Source organism: Eurosta solidaginis, chromosome 5, assembly GCF_040869045.1.
Source record: "Eurosta solidaginis isolate ZX-2024a chromosome 5, ASM4086904v1, whole genome shotgun sequence".
Taxonomy (NCBI): Eukaryota; Metazoa; Arthropoda; class Insecta; order Diptera; family Tephritidae; genus Eurosta; species Eurosta solidaginis.
Genome location: NC_090323.1, coordinates 25026514 through 25052518, shown reverse-complemented (window position 1 = coordinate 25052518; position 26005 = coordinate 25026514). Strand labels below are relative to the sequence as shown.

General features: G+C 33.8%; 1 protein-coding gene across 6 annotated transcripts in view; it reads left to right on the top strand.

Moving 5' to 3' along the window:
* Positions 1 to 26005, top strand: part of LOC137253331 (uncharacterized) — a 299686-nt gene that overhangs the window by 20708 nt on the left and 252973 nt on the right. The window lies entirely within an intron of this gene.

Genomic DNA, 26005 nt, shown 5'->3' with positions numbered 1-26005 from the left:
GGGCTTTTGATTTCGCCCTGCAAAACTTTTTCATTTTCTTCTACTTAATATGGTAGGTGTCACACCCATTTTACCAAGTTTTTTTCTAAAGTTATATTTTGCATCAATAGACCAATACAATTACCATGTTTCATCACTTTTTTCGTATTTGGTATATAATTATAGCATTTTTTTCATATTTCGTAATTTTAGATATCGAAAAAGTGGGGGTGTTCATAGTCGGATTTCTGCCATTTTTTATGCCAAGATAAAGCGAGTTCAGATAAGGGCGGTGCCACTCCCATTGTCCAAAACTTTACTAGTTTTCTATTCTACGTCATAAGGTCAAACCACCTACCAAGTGTCATCGCTTTATCCGTCGGTGGTAATGAATTATCGCACTTTTTGGCTTTTTCGAAATTTTCGATATCGAAAAAGTGGGCGTGGTTATAGTCCGATATCGTTCATTTTAAATAGCGATCTGAGATACCTCTCTGAAGTTGGCAAGACAACTTTTACGTGGAAAAAAATTACCTATTGGGAAAATTGCCGTGAATTTGCCGTAATTTATCCGTGAAACAAAAAAATTTGCCGTGGCCATATTTTAGAAAATACAGGGTGGCACGCCAACTTCACGTGAAGTTAGCGTGCCACCCTCAGAAAACCACCTTAGAGACCAGCTAGGAAAATAATTCTTGCACACGAATTTGCCGTAAATTTGCCGTAGATAAGTGGCATATTATATAATTTCGTAACAATAAAATTTAAATTTTTTTTATGGTGCACCGCCAACTTCACGTGAAGTTAGCGTGCCACTTTTCGAAAACCACCTTAGACACCAGTTAGGAAAATAATTCTTGCACGTGAATTTGCCGTAAATTTGCCGTGAATTATCTGTAAAACAAAAAAATTTGCCGCGGCCATGTTTTAGAAAATACAGGGTGGCACGCCAACTTCACGTGAAGTTAGCGTGCCACCCTCAGAAAACCACCTTAGAGTCGAGCTAGGAAAATAATTCTTGCACGTGAATTTGCCGTAAATTTGCCGTGAATTATGCGTGAAACAAAAAAATTTGCCGCGGCCATGTTTTAGAAAATACAGGGTGGCACGCCAACTTCACGTGAAGTTGGCGGTGCACCATAAAAAAATTTGAAATTATTTTTTTCGAATTTATAAAATATGCCACTTATCTACGGCAAATTTACGGCAAATTCGTGTGCAAGAATTATTTTCCTAGCTGGCCTCTAAGGTGGTTTTCTGAGGGTGGCACACTAACTTCACGTGAAGTTGGCGGTGCACCATAAAAAAATTTGAAATTTTTTTTTTCGAATTTATAAAATATGCCACTTATCTACGGCAAATTTACGGCAAATTCGTGTGCAAGAATTATTTTCCTAGCTGGCCTCTAAGGTGGTTTTCTGAGGGTGGCACACTAACTTCACGTGAAGTTGGCGGTGCACCATAAAAAAATTTGAAATTTTTTTTTTCGAATTTATAAAATATGCCACTTATCTACGGCAAATTTACGGCAAATTCGTGTGCAAGAATTATTTTCCTAGCTCGACTCTAGGGTGGTTTTCTGAGGGTGGCACGCTAACTTCACGTGAAGTTGGCGTGCCACCCTGTATTTTCTAAAATATGGCCACGGCAAATTTTTTTGTTTCACGGATAAATTACGGCAAATTCACGGCAATTTTGCCAATAGGTAATTTTTTTCCACGTAAAAGTTGTCTTGCCAACTTCAGAGAGGTATCTGAGATGGGTGCCCAGGAACCTACATACCAAATTTCATCAAGATACCTCAAAATTTACTCAAGTTATCGTGTTTACGGACGGACGGACGGACGGACATGGCTAAATAAATTTATTTTTTCGCCCAGATCATTTTGATATATAGAAGTCTATATCTATCTCGATTAGTTTATGCCCTTACGGATTGCCGTTATGCGAACAAAGTTAATATGCTCTGTGAGCTCTGCTTAGCAGGGTATAAAACCCAATTTCTGCCACCCAATAAACCCGAACAATTACTCCGCCTTGTGCAGCATTAACTCGGCATATTTGTTGTCAACATTTTTTCTATTCACACCTAATCATTGTAAAAACAATACTTTTGGCACTTACAAACAATAACCGTACAGAACTACATGATTCATACAAACATACATAGGTACAAAAGCCAAAGTTGACAGCAAGTCGCTAATTGAATTTGGTAACAGCCATTTGACAATGAATTGAATGTAAACTTGACGAAATATCTGGTAGACAGCCAAGCTAAGCCAGCCCCGACCAAGTGAGACCGCTGTTGTTGTACTATTATATTATTTTACTTTTGATTGAATTTTGCAGTCTTTATTGAGAGTTATTTTCTAGACGTGCTGTTAGCCCATCACCAGTTTAAGATATTAGGAGATCTCGAGTAAAAAACAATCTTTTTTGTATCAGATCCGATATCCGTTGATCCGTTGATACTCAACTAATGGAAAGTGAGCCTATGAAAGTCTGTCAGTAAACACAGACACAGACAATACCCCTGGCGCCATATATACTAACAACTACTTTCAATAGCTACTTTGACGTAGAAATTCTGCTTGATTCAAATTTACTGAGAGACGTATTTAAATTTCACATATTTTCGCGCTCTGGACCCGCATGGCACATCTAAGGTGAAATGAAAGTTGAAAGACATGAAAAACCTCGAGAGCTCTCAAACTTCAAAAAATAGTACAATGTGAACACTCGTGAATAGAAATCAGTAAATAAGCCAGAGTAAACAATAAACAGTAAATTTTTAAAACAAAACAATATTGACTTCTTCCATATTTTTTTTGTTTATATACAAACTTACACACATACAAACAAGCCCATATACTTACATAACTAATTAACATATTTAGGAATAAAAAGAAACTCACCCGGAAATCCACAGGAATAAGTCGATACCCCAACTAAGTGTAATTGTAATAGCAATCTCATTAAAAAACATGTAAGGAAGGCTAAGTTCGGGTGTAACCGAACATTACATACTCAGTTGAGAGCTATGGAGACAAAAAAGGGAAAATCACCATGTAGGAAAGTGAACCTAGGGTAACCCTGGAATGTGGTTGTATGACATGTGTATCAAATGGAAGGTATTAAAGAGTATTTTAAGAGAGAGTAGGCCATAGTTCTATGGGTGGACGCCATTTAGGGATATCGCCACAAAGGTGGACCAGGGGTGACTCTAGAATGTGTTTGTACGATATGGGTATCAAATGAAAGGTGTTAATGAGTCTTTTAAAAGGGAGTGGGCCTTAGTTCTATAGGTGTATGCCTTTTCGAGATATCGCCATAGAGGTGGACCAGGAGTACTCCAGAATGTTTTTGTACGATATGGGTATCAAATGAAAGGTGTTAATGAGTCTTTTAAAAGGGAGTGGGTCTTAGTTCGGTTTTAGTTAGGTTTTAAAAGGGAATGGCCCTTAAGTTTATATGTGAAGGCGTTTTCGAGATATCGATTGAAATGTGGACCAGAGTGACCCAGAACATCATCTGTCGGGTACCGCTAATTTATTTATATATGTAATGCCGCGAACAGTATTCCTACCAAGATTCCAAGGGCTTTTGATTTCGCCCTGCAGAACTTTTTCATATTCTTCTACTTAATATGGTAGGTGTCACACCCGTTTTACAAAGTTTTTTCTAAATTTATATTTTGCGTCAATAAACCAATCCAGTTACCATGTTTCATCCCTTTTTCATATTTGGTAGAGAATTATGGCATTTTTTTAATTTTTCGTAATTTTCCATATCGAAAAATTGGGCGTGGTCATAGTCGGATTTCGGCCATTTTTTATACCAAGATAAAGCGAGTTCAGATAAGTACGTGAACTAAGTTTAGTAAAGATATATCGATTTTTGCTCAAGTTATTATGTAATGGCCGAGCCTAAGGACAGACGGTCGACTGTGTATAAAAACTGGGCGTGGCTTAAACCGATTTCGCCCGTTTTCGCAGAAAACAATTATTGTCATAGAATCTATGCCCCTACCAAACTTCAGAAGGATTGGTAAATTTGTGTTCGACTTATGGCATTAAAAGTATTCTAGACAAATTAAATGAAAAAGGACGGAGCCACGCCCATTTTGAAATTTTCTTTTATATTTTTATTTTGTTGAATCATATCATTACTGGAGTTGAATGTTGACATAATTTACATATATACTGTAAAGATATTAAATTTTTTGTTAAAATTTGACTTTTAAAAATTTTTTTTTTTTAAAGTGGTCGTGTTCGTACACCGATTTTGCTAATTTTTATTTAGTACACATACAGAAATAGGAGTAACGTTCATGCCAAATTTCTTCATGATATCTTCAACGACTTCCAAATTACAGCTTGCAAAACTTTGAAATTACCTTCTTTTAAAAGTGGGCGGTGCACGCCCATTGTCCAAAATTTTACTAATTTTCTATTCTGCATCATAAATTCAACCCACCTACCAAGCTTCGTCGCTTTATCCGTATTTGGTAATGAATTATCGCACTTTTTCGGTTTTTCGAAATTTTCGATATCGAAAAAGTGGACGTGGTTATCGTCCGATTTCGTTCATTTTAAATAGCGATCTGAGATGAGTGCCCAGGAACCTACATACCAAATTTCATCAAGATACCTCAAAATTTACTAAAGTTATCGTGTTAACGGGCAGACGGACGGACGGACATGGCTCAATCAAATTTTTTTTCGATACTGATGATTTTGATATATGGAAGTCTATATCTATCTCAATTCCTTTATACCTGTACAACCAACCGTTATCCAATCAAAGTTAATATACTCTGTGAGCTCTGCTCAACTGAGTATAAAAAAACAAAAAACAGAACTCACGATTCCATTATTTTAATGTAGCTGTTGTGGAGTTTTCTTCAGTTTTATTGACAATTCAACTCATGGAATTTAACACAACATCAACCTTTTCTTATCGGAGCTCAATATATCAGATATGCTTCAAGCTAATTGACAAAATAAACAAAAATACACACACAAACAAACAAACAAACCAACAAGGGTATATAAAGGGGAATTCCATCCCATTTCGACCAATTTTGAACCCGACCCCTTTAGAATTTTCTGAAAGTTTTTCTTCTTTTTCTAGCTTACGAAACACGTTTTTCAGAATTTTTTCAAATTTTTTCATCCAACTCAAAAAAGTTATGAATTTAAAAAAAACACCGTTTTTGTTTTCAAAATGCTATAACTTTTTCAAAAATTTACCGTTTGGGATCTTTCTTTTTTTTTAAATTGTTTTTAAATGTACTTTTCGGAAAAAATACAAAAAAATGTTTAAAGTTTTTTTTTTTTAATTTTTCAGTTTTTCGAGATTTTTCGAATTTCGCCATTTTTTTTTCTCATAAAAAACTTCAATCAATTCTGCAATCATCCCCACTAATCCCGGAGCGGGCCGATTTTTTTTTTTTATTTAATTGAAAAGAAATTTTTCAAAAATAAAATTTTTTTTTATCAATTTTACGATTAAAATGACTCGCCTTCGCTGTCCAGCAACTGCATTAGGCCGGTATACGGTAGATTACCATAATATATAAAGAAAAGAATACTTAAAAATCATTTTCTTACATTTTTTTTGTTAGATAATAAAATTGATAAAAAAAAAATTTTTTATTTTTAAAATCGGCTTACTCCGGGATTAGTGGCGATGATTGCAGAATTGATTGAATTTCTTTATGAGAAAAAAAGGCGAAATTCGAAAAATCTCGAAAAACTGAAAAATTAAAAAAAAAAAACTTTAAAAATTTTTTTGTATTTTTTCCGAAAAGTACATTTAAAAACAAATTAAAAAAAAAAAAGATCCCAAACGGTCAATTTTTGAAAAAGTTACAGCATTTTGAAAACAAAAACGGTGTTTTTTTTTTAATTCATAACTTTTTTGAGTTGGATGAAAAAATTTGAAAAAATTCTGAAAAAAGTCTTTCGTAAGCTAGAAAAAGAAGAAAAACTTTCAGCCAATTCTAAAGGGGTCGGGTTCAAACTTGGTCGAAATGGGATGGAATACCCCATATATAAATGAAATTAGCGCGAACAATGCATACAATACAAAAAGTTTTCGTATTAAAATTACTGTAGAAAACGTAAACATACATCAACGCAAATTGTAAGACGACAAGATAAGGAAAGCAATTGAATAATGACGCTAGAAACAAAAAAAAATTTCATTGTATTCAGTATGAAGTATTAAAGAGAGAAGAAGAGAGAGTGTAAACGTAAGTGTTGTCGTAATACTGTAGTGTAATTAGGGAACACGGAACATGGTTATCGTAGCCAAATGTCCCATATTGGGCGGGAAATGCTATGTCCCGGCATTTTCACAATATCAAAATTAATAAATTATAATCTGCTACGAAACATGGCCATATTTGCGGCTTCGATTGTATTCAGGCCATTATCATATTGCATGCAACTCTGTAAAGAAGAAAAAACCTTGCGATTGATCCATATGGTTCACATTGTTGTTGCGTTTGCATTTTAAATTTATATCCGTATCTGGATCACGCTTCATTGGAACGTCACAAAATTCATCCCTACTGTGGTTCTGAATATTGTCTATGTTTGATATTTCGCACACCTAAATATTCATTTTGCAAGGCAAGTGTTGTGTTTTGAAATAACGTTTGCAAAATCAGTCCAATAGAATATTGAATTTGCATTAAACACAGTAAACGTATTAAGTGTTAGCCTGTTTCATAAAAGTATTTGTTATAAATAAATGAGTTCAAAAAGTTTAATTCTCTCTAAAAATTATTTCGCCGAAATGAGCAACGCATACAGATATACATATAGGTGTTCCTTTTTTTATTTTTTAAATGTCCCGGGAAATTTTTAAAAATCCCGTGAATTTGGGTCAAATTTGAGGTTTGTCCCGGGAACCTAAACATGGTAGGGTTGACATGAGCGAAATCACACAGCAACTCAAGGCAAACTCGTCAACTATATATAATTTAAAGTCTCTAAACAAATACACAATTTGTATGCATGCACTAGCACAAAGAGTTGCTTTGTTGTAAATAAAGTGCAAGTGATATAATGGCAAGCATGGGAAAGTTTAAGTCGAAATTTGTTTCATTTTAGAGTTATGTTGACTGTAACATCTTTGTAATTTATTTGGTTGGATTAATATGGAATAACAAAGAGGAAAAAATGTCAGAAAAAATTTAGTTTAACAAAATCAAAAAAAAAAAAAAAAAATTTATTAATAAAATAATTGAAAATAAAATAAAATGCAAAACCAGAAAATAAAATAATGTAATATAAAATAAAGTAAGATCATATGTATTTAATTAGCGAGCTTTGCTCATATTACTTTATACAAGGGTTTTTGTTATTGATGTTAGAGAAAAATTATAAAGTTTACAAAGGGCGATGGTAACTAGGACATGTTTCTGAATTTCACTTCTTCATCAGCTAACTTTTCGGGAGCTGAGCATTGAACTCGAACCTCCAACGTTCACTTTGCACTGATACAAATTACAATTTTTCTCTAATATCAATAAAATAAAGTAAAATAAAATAAAATAAAATAAAAATAAAATAAAATACAATAAAAAAATAAAAACAAATTTAAAAAAAAAATTAAATAATATAAAACAATATAAAATTAAATAAAGTAAAATAAAATAAATAAAAATAAAATGAAAAAATAAAATAAAATTAAATTAAATAAAATAATACAATATAGTATAAAATAAAATAACATAGTTTAAAATAAAAAAAAAATAGAATAAACTAAAATTTAAAAATTAAACAAAATTTGTTAAAATTTAACAAAAAAATGCAATTAGGTAAAATAAAATATATTTATGTTGTTTGGTTTATTTAGTGTTAAAATAAATGAAAAGAAAATAAAATAATATAAAATAAAATTAAATTGGATAAAATAGAATAAAAGAAAATAAAATAAAAATAACTAAAATAAAATAAAATAAAATAAAAAATGAAAAAACAAATTAAAATAATATAAAATTAAATAAAGTAAAATAAAATAAAATAAAAAATTAAATAAAATAAAATAATATAAAAAAAAAATTAATTAAAGTAAATTAAACTAAAAAACGCAACAAGGTGAAATAAAATTTACTTATGTTGTTTGGTTTTGTAATAGTTAAAATAAATAAAATAATATAAAATACATAATATAAATAATAATATAAAATACAGTAAATGCAGAAAAAAATAAAGCAGAATAAAATAAAATAAAATAAAATAAAATAAAACAAAATAAAATAAAGTAAAATAAAAATAAATAAAATAGAATAGAAGAAAACAAAATAAATAAACCTAAAATAAGATAACATAAAATAAAGCAATAACAAATAAAATAAAAATAAATAAATTAATTAAATAAAACAAATGAAATGCATAAAATAACCTTATGTTTTCTGCTTTTGTTTTAGTTAAAATAAAATCAATAAAATAAAATTAAGTTGGATAAAATAGAATAAAATAAAATAGAAGGAAATAAAATAAAATAAAATAAAAATAACTAAAATAAAGTAAAATAAAATCAAATAAAAAAAAAACACAAAACAAAATAAAATAAAAAGATAAATAAAGTAAAATAAAAAATAAATAAACAAAATAAAAAAAAATTACTTAAATAAAATCAAGCGATTGAAATGAAATAAAATGAGATTTTATCAAATTAAAAGAAGGCGGTGATATGTTATTGAAAGTGTACCCATTTCCTTTCGTGTTACCAATTTGTTATCGGCATTTTATCGATTTGTTAACGTCAAATCATCGGTTTGTTATGAAACACAAACCTTTGATAAAAATTCGATAAGAAACCAATAAGAAGACGATAACAAACTGATTTCAAATCGATAGTAACGAAAAAAAAATTTTCCTAGACGTACACTTGTATGTTTACACGTAGAACGAGTACTTGGTACTAACGCATTTTTTTTATAATTCTGGTGCCAAAAGTTCACTATAGGGGGAATTAGTGCGCTACTTTGTGATGCGTAGTAATCTAAATTGTATGTGATTACACAGAGATTTTTGGAAATTCACACATATCCATTGTCATATTTTATGGATTCTGAACAAAGAACTCGGATAATCCCAAAACTAATTAAGTTATTTATAAAAGAACAAAGAAATAAGCTTACATGTTTGTACCTATGTAAGTATATACCACTTAAATGTTACGACGCACTCTACTTACTTTAGATCTCACCCACCCAAAGAAACAAAATTAACGAAATTATTGGCATTCAAATCAGTCGCACGTCGACGAGCTGTCATTCACCATGGATGATTTCATAAATTCTTGCACCTACATTCATACACTTTAATATTCGTCATATATCCATGTTTTCCTAAATTCACAACTAAACATAATTTAAAAGCATTTTACAAAAACAACTATGTATATAAATTTTAAAAATATTACGCTCTCAACACTGAAATGTGTTGCCATTTTAGTTAGGCCAAAAATACAGAAAAGAAATTCCAAAACGCATAACAAAAATTTTGAAAGAAAAAAATGCATAAATAATTTAAAATAAATATTTTACAAAGATCTGTTATAAATTATATATGTAAGCTAACACAGCAGAATAATATTACAACAACAAGTATAGAGACAGTTAGGGCAGGCATTGAATGTAGTACAAAATTTGGCAGCAAAACAATTATCGTCTAACGCATTAGAAATTTTCACATGTTCGAAATGTTTTAAAAATGTAGTGCACATTGGCTTTGCGCGTTGATGTTCATTCACGCTGAGTGACTTTTACACGTGTATGACGTCAAGTTTATTTTGCTTTATGATATAAAAAGTGGTTTAATTTATTTTCTGTAAAAAATTATTATTTTTTTTTTGTTCAAACATATGTTTTTCTTGTTTTTAGTAGAGCGGAGAGGAGAATTTTTCTTAGCTATGGGCACACAAAGTGTAACAAATATTTTATAATATATATAGTATATACATATACTTCAAAAGCTCTCTTATTTAAAGAATTTTATAAATTTTTTTAGGACAATGGAAAAAAATTCATAACAAAACAAATCTAGTTTTTGGAATCTACATATATAGGAGTACCCGAGAAACTAAAACCACATTATAAACTGGCATTTTTTTGTGATGACAATATGTATCAGACATGATAGACATGATATTTACCAATGATAGATAGAGTGAAATTTTCCAGCCCCACCAGGCCACTAAATTTTCTAGAAAAATCAACAAATATCCAGGGCTTTGGCTTGATATACCATATGTTTGAAAGCTTTGTCTATGTCTTATGCTGGCTCTAGTATGCAATACCAATAGCAATATCAGCAATAATACCAATATTTAAACCAATACCAACATCATTACTATTACCAACACCAAGAAAATTACTATCACCAAGGCTTATACCAATGTTATTACTGATGCCGATATCAATTCCAATACCGATATGAATAGCAATACCAATAACAATAACCATACCAATACCAATATTAAAACCAATACCAATATCAATACAAATATCTGTAATAATACCAATACAAACAATTCGGGGCAGCAGCGAACATTGAACAGTCGAGTTTTGTGGAGGAGAACAAAACTGCAAAGGTGGAAGGGATCGAGCTGAGCACGTATTGGATGCAAGACCTCCGTACAATTAGCGGCGTCAGAGAGATAAAATAAGAAAAGACCAGAATATATGAAAGTTATGTAATAGTAAACCAGGCGACGGATTGGAGACAAGGCCTCTTCAACCGTTCGAATACTGCCCCAGGTGAAGGAATAAAGTACGGATTGGAGACACGGCCTCTTCAACCGTGTGACCAAAAGCAGTCAACATACATGCAACGACAAACCTGCGGATTGGAGACAAGGCCTCTACAACTGTAGAAACAACGAGTAGGAGTGTAAACGTCTCACATGTAATCAGGGTTTATACGCGTATTGGAGACAAGGCCTCTCCAACCGGTGGAAGTACGAGAAAAGCCGCCTTTACGTAGTGTGAAAAAAAAGAAAAACCTATTAAAATTAAATCAAAAAAAGAAAAAAAACCTATTAAAATTTAATAAAAAAAAATAAAATAAAATTTAAAAGAAAAGAAAAAATAAAAAACCCTACAATACAAGTAGTCGAACGCATAAACATGCCACAAGCACTGTATGCACAGTGTTTAAGGTATGCTTGGAAATATTCATAGAAGTGGTATGTGTCAAGTACATTGAGGTAGTAAGCAGGGCGGGCTAGTCCCAGCTTTAACTATACCGCGGGACTATCAAAGTACAGCAACGTGACCCCGACAGACGTAGAGCTAAATTCTCAACCTACCTCCCGACGGAATACTTGACGGTAGTACCGGGGGGTAAATAGTACTCAGACGGTAGGAGGTTCAGTGCGGTTAAAGTCCCGCACTGACTATGAGGCTTTCAATGCTTCCTCCTCGTAAAAAAAAAAAAAAAAAATACCAATACAAATATCAGTACTAATACAATACCACTACTATTCCTATTACCAACACCAATAAAAATACCATCATCAAAACATATACCAATACCGATTTCAATACCAATACCATTACGTACATTATTATATCAATACTAATACTTATACCAATAACAATACCAATACCAATACTATTACCAAATATCAACTCCAATACCAATACCAATACCTTTACCAATTCCAATACCTTTACCAATACCAATACCCATACCAATAAAAATGCCAATACTACTACCAATACCAATTAAAATACCATAACCAAGACTTATACCAATTTTAAAACAATACCATTACCGATGCCAATACCATTACTATTACTATTACCAATACCATTACTATTACTATTACCAATACCAATACCATAAATATTACCAACACCAATACCAATATCAATAATAATACAATACAAGTACATATATCAATACTGGTACTAATACCAATAACAATACCAAAACCAATACCATTACAAACATCACTACGAGTACCATTACCAATAAAAATACCATTACTATAACCGAAATTTACTGCATGTCAAAATTATAAAAGCATGCTTCGAAAATTTTTAAACGAGGCCCATCAATCGTTCTTTGCATTTTCATATTCCTGTGCATGTAAAAATCGAATAATTTAAAAAAGGCCTCTCAGCACACATTTGAGCGAAATGTTACATATGTTTTTTTAATATCTTGAACAGGAAATCATTTCCGTTTACCTTTCGCGCAATTTTATTTTATTTGCTTTGTTTCTTACAAAATTGAATTACAAATTGGAATATCTGTTGCTTTTCGAAGTAAAATCGCAAAAGTGTAAACGACTACACACACACACACAAATATGCTATGTACATGTAAAAGCAGGGAAACAAACAAACTGTAAAATAATATCTGTGTGCATTGTTTGCTTAGTTGCTGTTGCTTTATTTAGTTTTCGCCGAAAAATGACATCAGTCGCTAATTTCTCAAAAATGCAACAACAACAACAAATGTGAAGCGCGCAAATATAATATTATACATACGTACATATATATGTGTGTTTGTGTATATTTGTTTAAGTAAATAAATATCTACAGCACGCTGAGGTGAATTTAGACCAAAAATGAAATTCTCGCATGTGCAATAAAAAGTCGTACAATTGAAGAAAAGTAAGGCAAAAAAATAAAAAAGATGTTGCATATAAAGCAACAAAATTTTAAACTGAAAATATGAAAAATAAATGAACACAATTAAGCAAATAAAAAGATGATAAAAAAATTTTAAGGACTACCTTTATATAAATGAAACAAAAAATAGAAGGCAATTTTTCCTTTAATACAGACATAGTCTTGTTGAATTTTGACTAAAAAACTTTACCAATAGCTCTGCTAAAAGAATTTTGGAATTTAAAACTATAAAGGTGGAGCGCAACCTTTCAATTTAAGGCAAACCAAGTACTTGGGATTAACTAATTGAGTATTTAAAATTTAAACACGCGGTGAAAGTCGCGTACGACTAAAAGTATGCAAGGACGTTCATTGAGTTGGGCCTTCAACGAGGTGGAATTCTACAACGCCTGCAACACTCAGGAGGCTAGCCATGAAGGTATGGCTCAAACGTACCTCAAATTTTTTGATCAAACATTGCACTGACACCGGGTTTTAAACTATATTGCAGGTTTCAAGTCTCTAGATATCCAGGAAGTTAGTTAAAAATCGATTGCAAGATTCCCAATTTAAAACCAGTCTTCAAAATTTTTTTGATAAAATATTCCATTGTCACCGGGTTCTGACTTACGGCCCAAGCTTCATGTCTCTATCTTATCGGGAAGTTACTCGAAAATCAATCGCAAGATTCTCCCCGTTTTTATAGGATTTGCAGTTATCTTGACTTGCGCGCCACCTAGCGGAATTTTGTTTCCTATAAGTTGTATTGTCACCAGGCCTCGAACTATGTGCTAAGCTACAAGTCTCTAGGTAACCGGAAAGTTAGCTAAAATTGAATTGAAAGATTCCCAAATTAAAATTAATTTTCTAATATCTCAATCCATGCGCCACCTAGCGGAATTTTTTTCATAAAATATTGCATTGTCACCGGGTTCCGACTTATGGCTCAAGTTTTATGTCTCCAGCTCACCGGGAAGTTACTCTAAAATCGATTGCAAGATTCCCCTCGTTTTTCAAGGATTTGTAGTTATCTCACTTAGCGCACCACGTAGCGAAATTTTGTTTCCTGTAAATTGTATTGTCACCAGGTCTCAAACTATGTGCTAATTTTAATTTTCCTAATATCTCGATCCATGCGCCAGCTAGCCGGGTTCTGACCCACCGCCCAAGTTTGAAGTCTCTCGCTCACCGACAAGTTACTCAAAAATCGATCGCAAGATTCCCCTCGTTTTTCAGGGAATTGTAGTTATCTCAATTAGCACGCCACCTAGCAGAACTTTGTTTTCTATAAATCGTATTGTCATCGGGTCTCGAACTATGTGCTAAGTTACAAGTCTCTAGGTAACCGGGAAGTTAGTTAAAAATGGATTGAAAGATTTCCAAATTAAAATTAATTTTCATAATATCTCGATCCATGCGCCACTTAGCGGAATTTTTTTGATAAAATATTGCATTGTCATCGGGTTCTGACTTACGGCTCAAGTTTCATATCTCCAGCTCACCGTGAAGTTACTCAAAAATCGATTGCAAAATTCCCTGCGTTTTTTCAGGGATTTTCAGGGATTTTCGTTTATCTCAATTCATCTGCCACCTGGCGGCATTTTGTTTTCCGCGAATTGTATTGCCATCGACTCGCAAACTATGTGTTAAGTTTCAAGTCTCTAGATCACCGAGAAGTTAGTTAAAAGATGATCGAAAATTTTCATTTTAAAATTAATTTTCTGTATATTTCGATCCGTGCGCCACCTAGCGGATTTTTTTTCACTTGCGTTGTAATGTCTCCCAGATCTGAACCATGATCTAAGTATCAAGTGTCTAGCTCAACGGGAAGTTACCGAAAAAGACTTTTCCGTGGGTCAAAAATTCATATGGAAATGAGGGGACAAACATGAAAGGGGCTTAATATAAAGGTAACAATAAAATAATAAAAAAAATTAAAAAAAAAGAAATACAAATAGCAACCAAACTACAACATCAACTTGAAAACATTTAAAATCTTTTTTTTTTTGCAATTTGTGATTGCCAAGGCTTAGAGGCGTTTTAAAACTGCAATTATTTATGGTTTTTATGAGGCAAACAAAATTAAAAACAAACACACAGCATCACTTAAAAAAGTGTTTGCGCGCCTGCCTGACTGTCTCTGTTAGCTTATTTACCTACCCGCCTGTCTGAGAATGCATTGCCGGTTGCACTCTCTAACAAACTCCTTCCCGCGCAACCACCATTCAGCCCACTTGTTGCTCGAACGCTTGTATAGTTTTTTGCTCACTTGTACATCGCTGCCGTTGCGCTTGAAATAGAACAAAATCAATTCATTTTAGCGGGAGTCAAACGTCAAATAAATTTTCTTGTTTTCAAGTTCAGACTTTTTGTTTTATGAGCTGCAACTTTAAATGCAAATGCGTATGTATGTACATAAAAAAAAAGCAAGATATAAATCAAAATCTTTGCTTTTGAGCGTGAAAAAAATCGTATGTGCATGCATTACGACCTGTAATTGTAGTGAGGACGAAGTATCCATTAAAGATATTAAGAACTCACAGCAAGAAGGTGGCCGTTGTTATGTCTCTTTAGTTTTACTCCTACGTCTCTGTCTGTGCCCTGGCTGTCTGACTGTCAACACTTGATTTATGTGCCAAATGGCAGCGGGCGGTGATTGTAGTCCGTCTATGCTGTATTGCGCATGCGAGCAGATTTCTTGCTTTTCAATGTTGGATTTCGACGAGTACGTTTAGTGGGCCACAAACATGCACGAGTTACTTGAAATAGATGACTAAGCCGTACTTAGATTATTTTGCAGTTGTAGCGAAAGATTACAGGCGCATCAATGCCAATAGCAAAAGTCATTTCAAAAGCCATTACAATACCATTAGTAAATCTATTACTGTTTCCTTTATCTTAACTACTACTTAACTACTTAAACAATACCAAAACCGAAACAAATGCCAATACAAAAACCAATACCAATACCCATACCGATACCAAAAACAAAACCAATAGCAAAACTGAAACCAATATCATTACCAATACCAATACTTATACCATTACCAATACCACTTTCAACAACAAAGTCAGTAGCAAACCTGAGACCAATATCATTACCAATACTAATATTTATGCCATTACCAATACCAATACTTATACCGTTATCAATACCAATACCAACACCAATACCAATAGCAATAGCAGTACTAGTGGCAACACCAATTACCAATACCACTACCAACAACAAAGCCAATAGCAAAACTGAAACCAATATCATTTCCAATACCAACACCAATACCAATACCTATATCAATACCAATACCAATACGAAACCAATAGCAATATCAATACTAATACCAACGCCAATATCAATACCAATACCAATACCAATACCAACACCAATACCAATCAAAATGCCAATACCAATACCTACATTAACTGCAATATCAACACCAATACCAACATCAATACCAATACCAATACCAATACCAATACCTACCAGTTCAAATACCAATTCCAATACCAATACCAATTCCAATACTTGTTAAGTCTTGAAAACCATAAGAAGATATGTTCTATAAATAAATATGTTCTATAACTATCAGCATGAATGTATAGCTAAAAATAACCCCTAAAATTTCCAAAAAGCGAACTCAAACACGCTAAATACAAGCCGTACACAAACTGGACATTATCGTTGGAGTCTCGAAAATATTAGTTTAGCTTTTGCATAGAATCACCCATGTTTCGAGCAAAACATAACAAAATTCAAAGAAGCGTCCTAGAACTCGATCAATAGTGTCATAAATATGCAGGCAAGAACAGGTTTTTTCAAGATACTTTCGAGCATGTCGAGGCCATGGCAATGGTTTCTGTTGCAATAATTTCCGAAGAAACGCTCTGAAGTTGATAACCTAATTGTGAAGCTTCCTACAAAATGTGCGTTATAACGCTCAGGACACGACCATGTTATCTTAAAGCAACTGCGCCCAGAACTTGCTCATATATTCCATTTAGAAAACCTTCCTTGAAGTCTTACAGCGAATGTATATCCAGAAAAAGCTTTATATCTACAAAAAATTTACCCCCGTCCAGCGAGTCTCGAAAGCAAAGCAAGTCAAAGTCAAACAAATTTCCGATGTTCGCACAAAATTAAAAGAAATACCGTATATCTAAAATTGCTTCCAGGCACGCATACATTTATGAAACCATTATATACATTTCCTTTCGCAAGAAGTTTTTCTAAAAGTACTAGTCTTAAACGAGGTTCTATCAACACGATGGGTTATTCATAAAGGGGTATTAGCTTAGAAATCAGAACTTTTCTTGTTTCGGCTCTAAGTATCAAACTTGTTTTTTTTACTTCATTCAATAAACTCAACCCACTGTACGCCACGCAGCATAATTGATATACTACTGGAGGTCGTTACGGGCGATTTCTCAAAATCATTTGTATTATTTTCTCATTGCGCTTTGAGAATCATTCCTACCAAAAAGAAGTGGCAAGTGTGGTGTCGTCATCTTAACAGGTTTGCTTTCGTTTCCAAAACAAAAAGCGACCGAAAAAAAGAGCAAATGTGACATGGATGAATAATAAAAATAAAAACCAAAACATACGAAAAAGAAGTTGAAAAAATTTACAAACTGCACTGACATGCAAGACTCGAGTAAAAAAGGGTCATGACATACAATCGCTACAATAACAAAAACAAGCACTATTGGGTGCTGCCAAAGAAGAACAGTACACAAAACAAAATAAAAGGAAGCAACATTGGCTGAATGGCGGGGCACTGATTGCATTTGGCCATTAGTTGCTCTGCATGCACATTGATGAAGCCCTTTGACAGGAGAGGCAGCTATATCGCATGGTGCTTCGATGGCTCGCTGGTAACCTTACTGCATTGATAAAATAGCAGATGCTTCATTCTTTTAGTTTTGCTAACTTCTACTTTCGATAAGCAAAAACAATGCAGTACCGAAGCGCAACTGGCGGCTATTCAATTGGGACTAACTTGAAGCATATCGATGGCGTAAAGGTTGAATGAAAATTTAGTGAGTGAAATATTTATGTACGTGAGTTGCTGTGCTCTTGACTTGTTGATTTTTTGTTGGACTGGCGGATGTTGGATGCAGTGCTAGTTAGTTCGTTGGTATATATGTTGTTAAGTCTCTTATTTAAATCGATATATAAGCAGTTGTAGAGGTAAGTGAGTCGATTTCAGTGCAACTGGGCTCTATTGAAGTAAATCAGTTCAACCAGAGTCTGATTAAAGTAGTACGTCAGTACGGCGCAGTCAATCGTCTCCATGGCGTTTAATCATCAAATTGCTGGGTATTAAATCATGTCGGCAGACATCATAAAACAAAGTTAACTACAATAAAATGAGAAATAAAAAGGGAGAGGGCATTAAAACTTATGATTTAAAGAGATGGTCAAAAAAGCGAAAGAAAAACTAAGCTACGATGATATTGACGGCTTTGAGACCCACGATTTATACCCAGATGTGGACTTACTCATAATGAGTTCACAGAAAAGGGTTTTATCTTCTTCTGTTCGAAGGCGGCTTCAAAATCGACGTAGAATTGATATATTTCACTCATTTCCCAATTGTTTTTTTCAGGATTTGAGGAATAATGAACATCTGGTCGATGGTGGATTTACCAGGTCTGTAGCAGCACAGATAACTTCCAATCCGCCGATTCATGGTGAGCTTATATCTTTCGCACAATACGCTTGACAGTATCTTATATACGATACTATGAAGACTGATTCCGCGATATTTGGAATGAAGTTGCCTTAGCAACTACTCGGCACCGTACTTGAATACCTCCGCAGGCAATCCATAAGCGACCTCGGCGTTGTTGTTTCGAGTCGGGGAATATTTATTCTATGTTATTGTTGTTGTAATAGCGATAAGGACACTCCCTGAAGGTTTTGGGGAGTGTTATCGATCTTGTTGGTCCTTTGCGGAATATAGATCCGTTACGTTCCGGTATCAAGCTCGAAAATTATTTTTTTTGGGTATGCGTAGTGGAACTTTTTTCCTGAGCCAAATCCTATCGAAAAATCGATGGCTCGATATCAGCTAACTTTTGTCCATAGAAATCGACTCACCCCAATGTGTATGATACATTCATATTGATAACAGGATTCCAATCGCGTAGGTGAGGTTGACAATTGCGTTGAATTTATTCCAACATCATCGATTGCGTGCTCGGTTTCATCCTCTTCCCTGTGTATGTCATCGCTCTCTCCATTTAGTAGCACAAAGGAGTGTTCCCCTATAAGCTCGGTTACCAGGTTGCCGTTTAATTTTTATAGGAGTTTACCCCGTTTTTAAAACCTTCTATCTGTCCCCGAATTTGTTGGCAACATTTGCGGGTTTTATTGCAATGGTGCATCAGGTTGTTTAAAAATTGCTACAGTAAAGCGCTTCAATTGCTTACTCTCAATGTAAAGCTTTTACTTTGCACACACAACTTTGGGGACCGCGTCTACGCCGCCTTCGACGTGTAATCCAAACAATGTTTTTATAGTCAGCGCATTTTGTTTTGCCTTCGTTTATTTTTATTTTGATAAATGTAAATGCATTGCAGTTTTTTGTTTTTTTTTTCATGTCACAAATCTTTCGCCCAATTTCGTTTCGCCTCTACTGCACAGCTAACCCTTTTGTAGATCGTCATGTAACTCGATTGCCCGCCAGTGTTGCATTCATTTTCATGGTGGTCAATTTATGCCAGCTGCGGGCTGTTAGCCATTTTCTACCCTCGCCCCTTCTTTTACAGCGGACGCTAAAGTTACTTTTTTCCATTTTAACTTTTTTTGGTTTTATTTCATTGTCATGTTGCCGTTCATGCCACATTTACCAAAGGACCTCTCTATATGAAGCGAATTATTTTATCTTCTGTCTGTCGATTTTTGTTGCCGCTGTCAGAGATAGCTTACCCGCCAACTATCTATGTATCTTTCTTCCTGCGCTGCGAGAAATTTTCGCTTTACATCGCATCCGCTGCTTTGGTGTTCTCTTTGTCGTTGTTGGGTTTTTTTTTTTATTGGCCACTCCATAACCAAACAATCCCGTCAACTGGGTGGTGTTGGTCATGTTCGTTCAGCCCCTGCGGCTAACAGAAGTAAATTAACTTTTAAATTGCGCCAAAAAGTTTGGTTAATACAAAAAAAAAGAAAGAAACTGACTAACTATGTATGTGAAAATAAAAGAGTAATATAATTGTATGAAAATATAAAATGGTTGGTAATCAAAAAAAAAAAAAAAATGAAACAAGTCAAGAAATTGCCGCATAATAAGAAATTGAAACGTGTATTTATTTAGCGAGTAAAACCGACTCTTTCATTATACGCTACTTTGTTGTTGTAAATTTTTTTACATGTTGCTTTTTTCAACTAACTTTCTCAACGATTTTTGGAGGTTGTTCTGACTTTGCTGATTTAATGTTGCTGATACTTAATATTTATTGGCTTTTTATTTCGTTTATTTTGTTGTTTTTTTAATATCGCATATGTGCTTGAATTATATCTACCTGTCAGTTCAAAAATTGAAACATTTGCCGTCATTACATACCTAATTGAAATGCGTTTTTAATTCATGAGCTGTCAGGTGATTGCCCGTATTGAACTTTGATGTGTTTTTATAAAGATTTACGAATTACAATGCACTAATGATCTCTTAACTCTGGGAAGTAGTGACGTTTCAAGATCAGTTGACATATTAGCTGTGTTTTTTTTACATCTATATACATATACGCTTAAACTTTATATGGACTGCTAAGCGTTAAACTTTATCTACACTTCTGAAATTGCTACGCAGAAAGTTATACTCAGATGCAACTGTAATATGTGACTATGTTTCACCTTTACACTACCTCTATGTATTACCTCAACAAATGGTGTGTTTCCACTATTCACCGCAACCGATTCAGCTACAGGTTATACACTATGGTCAACAGATGTGTGTCTCCGATTTTCGGTACAACATGTTCTGTAGCTAGTTATTTAACCACTGCCGCTAGATAGGTCTCCTAAACATTATCTAAGCGAGGACAAGAGTTGTTTTTATCGCAAACGTATACGTATATACGTGTATAAAAACACGGCTATTATGTGCATAACGTGATAATTAGGTGATCAGCGGCCCAACGGAGGCTTCATATTCACTACCAAACACTACAATGCTGAGTCGTTGGTAACAAGCTAGCTTGTAATCGGCTGTACAACCAAAAGGTCTTACCTTGATAAGATACAGCGCCTATCTCAAGTCTTTACCGTTTTTTCGGATAAAGGCATTCGTTTGCAAGGCAACTCCACGTTGAGTTTCATTAACATTCTATTCTAAAATATAAATAATTTGCTGCATCAGGTTCTGACCCTTGAACACCATCATATACATGATACAATTCCACAATTAAGGGTTGTGAACAACCTTTTCTGAGCATCAGGATAGCCTGCATTCTTAGCTTAGAATAGGTAAAGAGGATGTTCAGAACTTAGCGACAGGCCTCGGAGAGCGAGCTTTATTGTCAACTTTCTTACAACGAGATAGTCCTATGAAGTGAAAATTATCCTGCACTGCAAACATTATGAACGGATTCTTAGCTTTTAAAGACGTAAGTGGTCTTGTTAAGCCCAATACAAAGCTTTATAGCTTCAAAACTTCCACAACCCAATTGCTAACCTCACCCACGTGAGGGCAATCCTGTTGCAAATATGATTGAATCACACACATATTTAGCAGCCGAGGCTCTGGCGACCCCAATTTCCTCATGGAGCTAGGGGATAGGGGTGGCGGGCGTTATGGCCTAGAAGTTTTATTGCGGTCAAATTAATCGTTCCCGAGATGGTCGGGCTAGTGCTTTAATGGTGCTTTTTTACCGGAAAGTACCGGATCTATATCCAGCAAAAGACCACAAGCATCGCTAACACTCCCCAAAACCTTCGAGGAGTGTCTTTATATATAGTTAATACAACCACAAAAACAGAGGCAGAGGACTTACAGCAGCGATGCTTAAAAAAATTAGAGATTTTGTATTTACCTGATGCACAGTGATTCGTGTAGAACAAGCTAGCTGGACAAAATTATTTTATGAGATTTTCCGTTTCATATGCAGTCATTTATTAAAACTACGTCATTTTTTTCAGGCATATGTTTTTTTTTTATTTTTTTTTTTTTTCCAAAATTTTACTTCATATGCATACATTTGCTTATTTCATATACAGTAACTAATGTGAGTAAGTGACATAGATCCAAAAAAATTTAAAGGACTTAAGAATATTATTTTATTGTACTTAAATTGAATGGACTACAAATCTCAAGACTCTAAAAAATTCCGAAAAAAAAATTAAAATTTTTTATGAAAATTCATCGAATTTTTTAAATATAATTTAGTTTTTGTTATAGATCGTGACAAATTTTCTTATGGGAAATTAGTTAAAATAAATTTGCGAAAGCGAAGATTGTAACAATTGTCCAAAAAGTGGTGTCTACTTATTTATGTGAGTGACTGTACATATGTATATACATATTTTGTATTTATTTGAGTATTTATCCTGGCACTACAATTTTTACAAAATTATTTTATAGTACCAGTCAGGAATGTAAAAGTGAATTAAAATAATAATAACAACAATGTAAATAATTAAATTAATTATGTGAAAATAACTTATTACAAAAACTTAAAAGTAAAGTATAATACAAATTAGAAAAGACAATAGATTTAAATTAAATAAAACCTGATCCAACAAAAAGTTATAGGGTAGGTTATCTTTTATAATTATGTTATTATTCGCTATCATCACTTTCATTCGATGAGTCACTTGTGGAATAGTCATGAGCATCAGCAATACTACTGTGAAAGCTTGAAACAACTGGGACATTTATTGACTCCTCAACATTATCGGGGGACAGTAGATTTAAGACTTCTGAAGTCAGACTTTTAAATTTTTTCTTAGGTATCTCCCTAAAACTGTTAACTAAAGGATCCGATGTTATAAGCAACATATTCATAATATCTCTATTCGTGGCTTCACGCGACTGCTTTTGTGTGTTATCATCCCTGAATCGTCTCAAATCTTTGTTACGGGCTTCCTGTGCTTCCTCAGAAAGTTGACCAATAGGTAAAATTGCTGATTTTATAATATCAGTACTATGCACTAAGATTTTATGAACTGTAACAGGCATATTAAACCATGGATAGAGATCTGTGTATAGTGTTTTAGTCTCGACCGCAAATTTTCTTTGGATATTTATATTGTACCCAGATGCTAATGCGCGAAGGAGAGTGTCGAATCTTTTGATGAGCGTTACATCCAATCCCGTAATCTCAACACTAGCCTCAGAATTTTCGAAAAACCTACGAGCAGTGTTGCCGTCATTGGTATTGCCGAAAGCTGGTTTTGGTTTATCTACTATTAATCCAAGTACACTTTTAAATTTATTCTGGATTTCGTTGGAAAGTAGCTTTACACTCTCTTTATCTGCCTCATTCCTAAGCTGCCATTTTTTTTACTTCGAGGCGATAACTTATGTGAAGCAAGCATTCAAAGCATCTTGCATGGAGCATGGAGAGTAGACAAACCAAAACCAAGATTATCTCGGTTAGGCGTAAAGTCCCGTAACTCATTATTCATATCTTTTGGAGTGGCACCGCAAATATAACACATTTCAGTCAAAGCATTGCAAACTTTTCCGTCAATCATTGTTAGAAGCATATTGTGATTTACGGAAACTTCGTATTCTTCGAGCATGTACTTTGTTGGCAACAACGCATTTATCTCCTCTAAAACTTTCTTCGCTTCAAAAACAATAAAATCCTTTGTTTCTTTAAAAAAAATAAATTTAATTGGACGACAATACATGGTAGAAGAAGGTCGAGGATTGTGCCAAACAATGTTACCTTTTTCATCCTGTAATTGACGAGGAACGAAAGAAAATATAAACAAAAACTCATCAGTGTCAGAACGGCATGTAAACTTTTGCTTATTTGTGCTATGGCCAGAGCTTCCATCGCAACCCCACTTGCTGATTAAAGTATACGTCAAGTTTGTAGGTAATAAACTAACAAAAACTTCTTGATTTGCTAAAACTAAACGCTCAACAATTTATACGGACTGGACTTTAATTTCTGCCTTAGCTTTTCTTAGACTATAAAATGATGGATAAACCTTATGGCCTGCTTGATGTTCCAATTCCGAGTCGTTTTGTACCCATGAGTGATCGACTTGCTATCTACGTAGTATGCTAAAGCTTCTACATTGCTCAAGCATCTTGCATCTGGCTCACATGTCATCTTTTTGCCGGATATTTGAGTGGTTTCCTGTGATTTTTTTATAATGTTAGCAACATTTCTGTTTCCGGACATACGTGTTGATACTTCTGCCGCATAAAGTAACTCACCAGGACTTCTAGATTGCAAGAGGTCATCCACTCGACGCCGTTTGGTTTTTTCACTGCAGCTAACAAAGTCCTTCTTTCGTCATCCGGGGCCGGGGTTACCTGAAGAAGTGGTTGGTTGGTCTGATGGCAACTTTGAATCCACCGTTATTTAAATGTGAAGTCTGGACCCGAAAGCCACTCCGAGTTTTTATTTAAAAATCGCACCTTATGTCTTCCAGAAGTGTTCCACTTTTGATCCAGCTTCGACGAATATGCCGATATTTGTAAGCTTAAACTTTTTATCGAATACTCGGCTGCTTCGCTTAAATCGTACTTAAGTAGAACAAAACTCAATAATTCTTTATATCTGGTTTCCTTCGAATGTTGAACCCAAATGTCAAAATACTCCGTTCTTGTTGTTTAAATTTTTCCCAAATTATTAAATAAATTATAAAATTAAAAAATTGCTTCAAATAAATGTTTTCATACATTTAAAAAAAAAAAAGCAATATGGGCAATCCCCGATTATTAAAAATCATACAAACAGACAAAATTGGTTAATTCGTTGTAGTTCTATAAATAGAACGAAAACAGCAACAAAAACCAAAGTTTCTTTGAAAACCGCCGTACCAAGCATAGCTTTAACACATAATTGCATACGAAGTATGCAATGTGTAAAAGATTAAAATATGCAAAAAGAAGGCAATTGGGAAAGACTTCACAACAGGCATGACGTAGCTGAATGCGTTTACAACCATTTCAACTATCGTAGGGGTGCGAGTTCGACTCCCACTCCCGGGAGAAAAGGCTTTGAAGAGATTTACAAGGTATAATCGAAACAGCTGTCGCCTTGTCCGTCCTGATGTCACGTTGTTTAAATTTTTCCCAAATTATTATTAAATTATTATTATTATTGGTACGGTTATAACTAAACTGCTTTGTGTTTTTGATTTTCCGACAGGGTGAATAGTTGATGATTGTTGTGCTGCCATCTTAAGTGTCGTTGATCGTTCTGATTTGTTATCAGTTGCGCAGTATTTATATTACATTCAGGTATTGGCGTAGATGCTACCAAATGGGGTTGTTTTGTGTAGCATTCCTGTGTGGTTATACCTGCATTAGGATTGCTTTGTATGTACCTGTTTTTATGCCTTGGTGACTGGTGCGGTAGGTTGTGGCAGGTTGAAGTCAATGATCTTCGCCTTTTTGCTTTTGGTGTGCTCTTGTTGACCTTGCGCGTTTATTTTTGTGTGTTTTATGGCTACGTGTTTATTCTCTGTAACTGGAGTTAGTTTTGCCGTTTGTATATCAGCTTTAAAGCTGGTACGTACATACATCCTATTTTATATGTAGAGATAACTAAATCTACAAAAAAAAATTAAAAATAGATGTGCAAAGAATTCGCAATGGCTTTTTCTTTGAACTGTTAGAGAATACTTGCGACTATAACGTATGTAAAATTTTGCCCGGATGTCGGCGGATGTATGTAACTTTTTTGTCCCTAAAGTTAAAAATATAGAGAAAAAATACCTTTTCTTCTTAATAACGGAATGTTAAATATATTAAAAATACTCTAATTGCGAAAGAATTACTACTAAAAAATTTTACTTACCTTCGAGCTTAGGATCCATCAAAAAAACTATATAAAAGTGTTCACTTAAAAGAAATATGAAGATTAATATTCAACAAGAATTTTACAAATTAATCAATGCATTTTACGGCCACTCCTGCCTTCTTACTTCAATTACTCAATATATATGAGAAAAAATATAAAAAAGTAAAAATCCCGTTATTTTGTTTGTTTTCTTTCATTTCTCATTACACCTTGGAACAAGAACTTTGTTTTTGTCCAGCTAGCTTGTTCTACACGAAACACTGTGTGATGGCAAAAAAAAGGTATGTGGCTTATCAGATCTTTATTTTAATTTTAAATAGTTCTGGCCAACCTTGGAAACTTTAGCACAACCATCAAATACTGCCTGCCATACGATCAAACCCAACAGATGTTGTT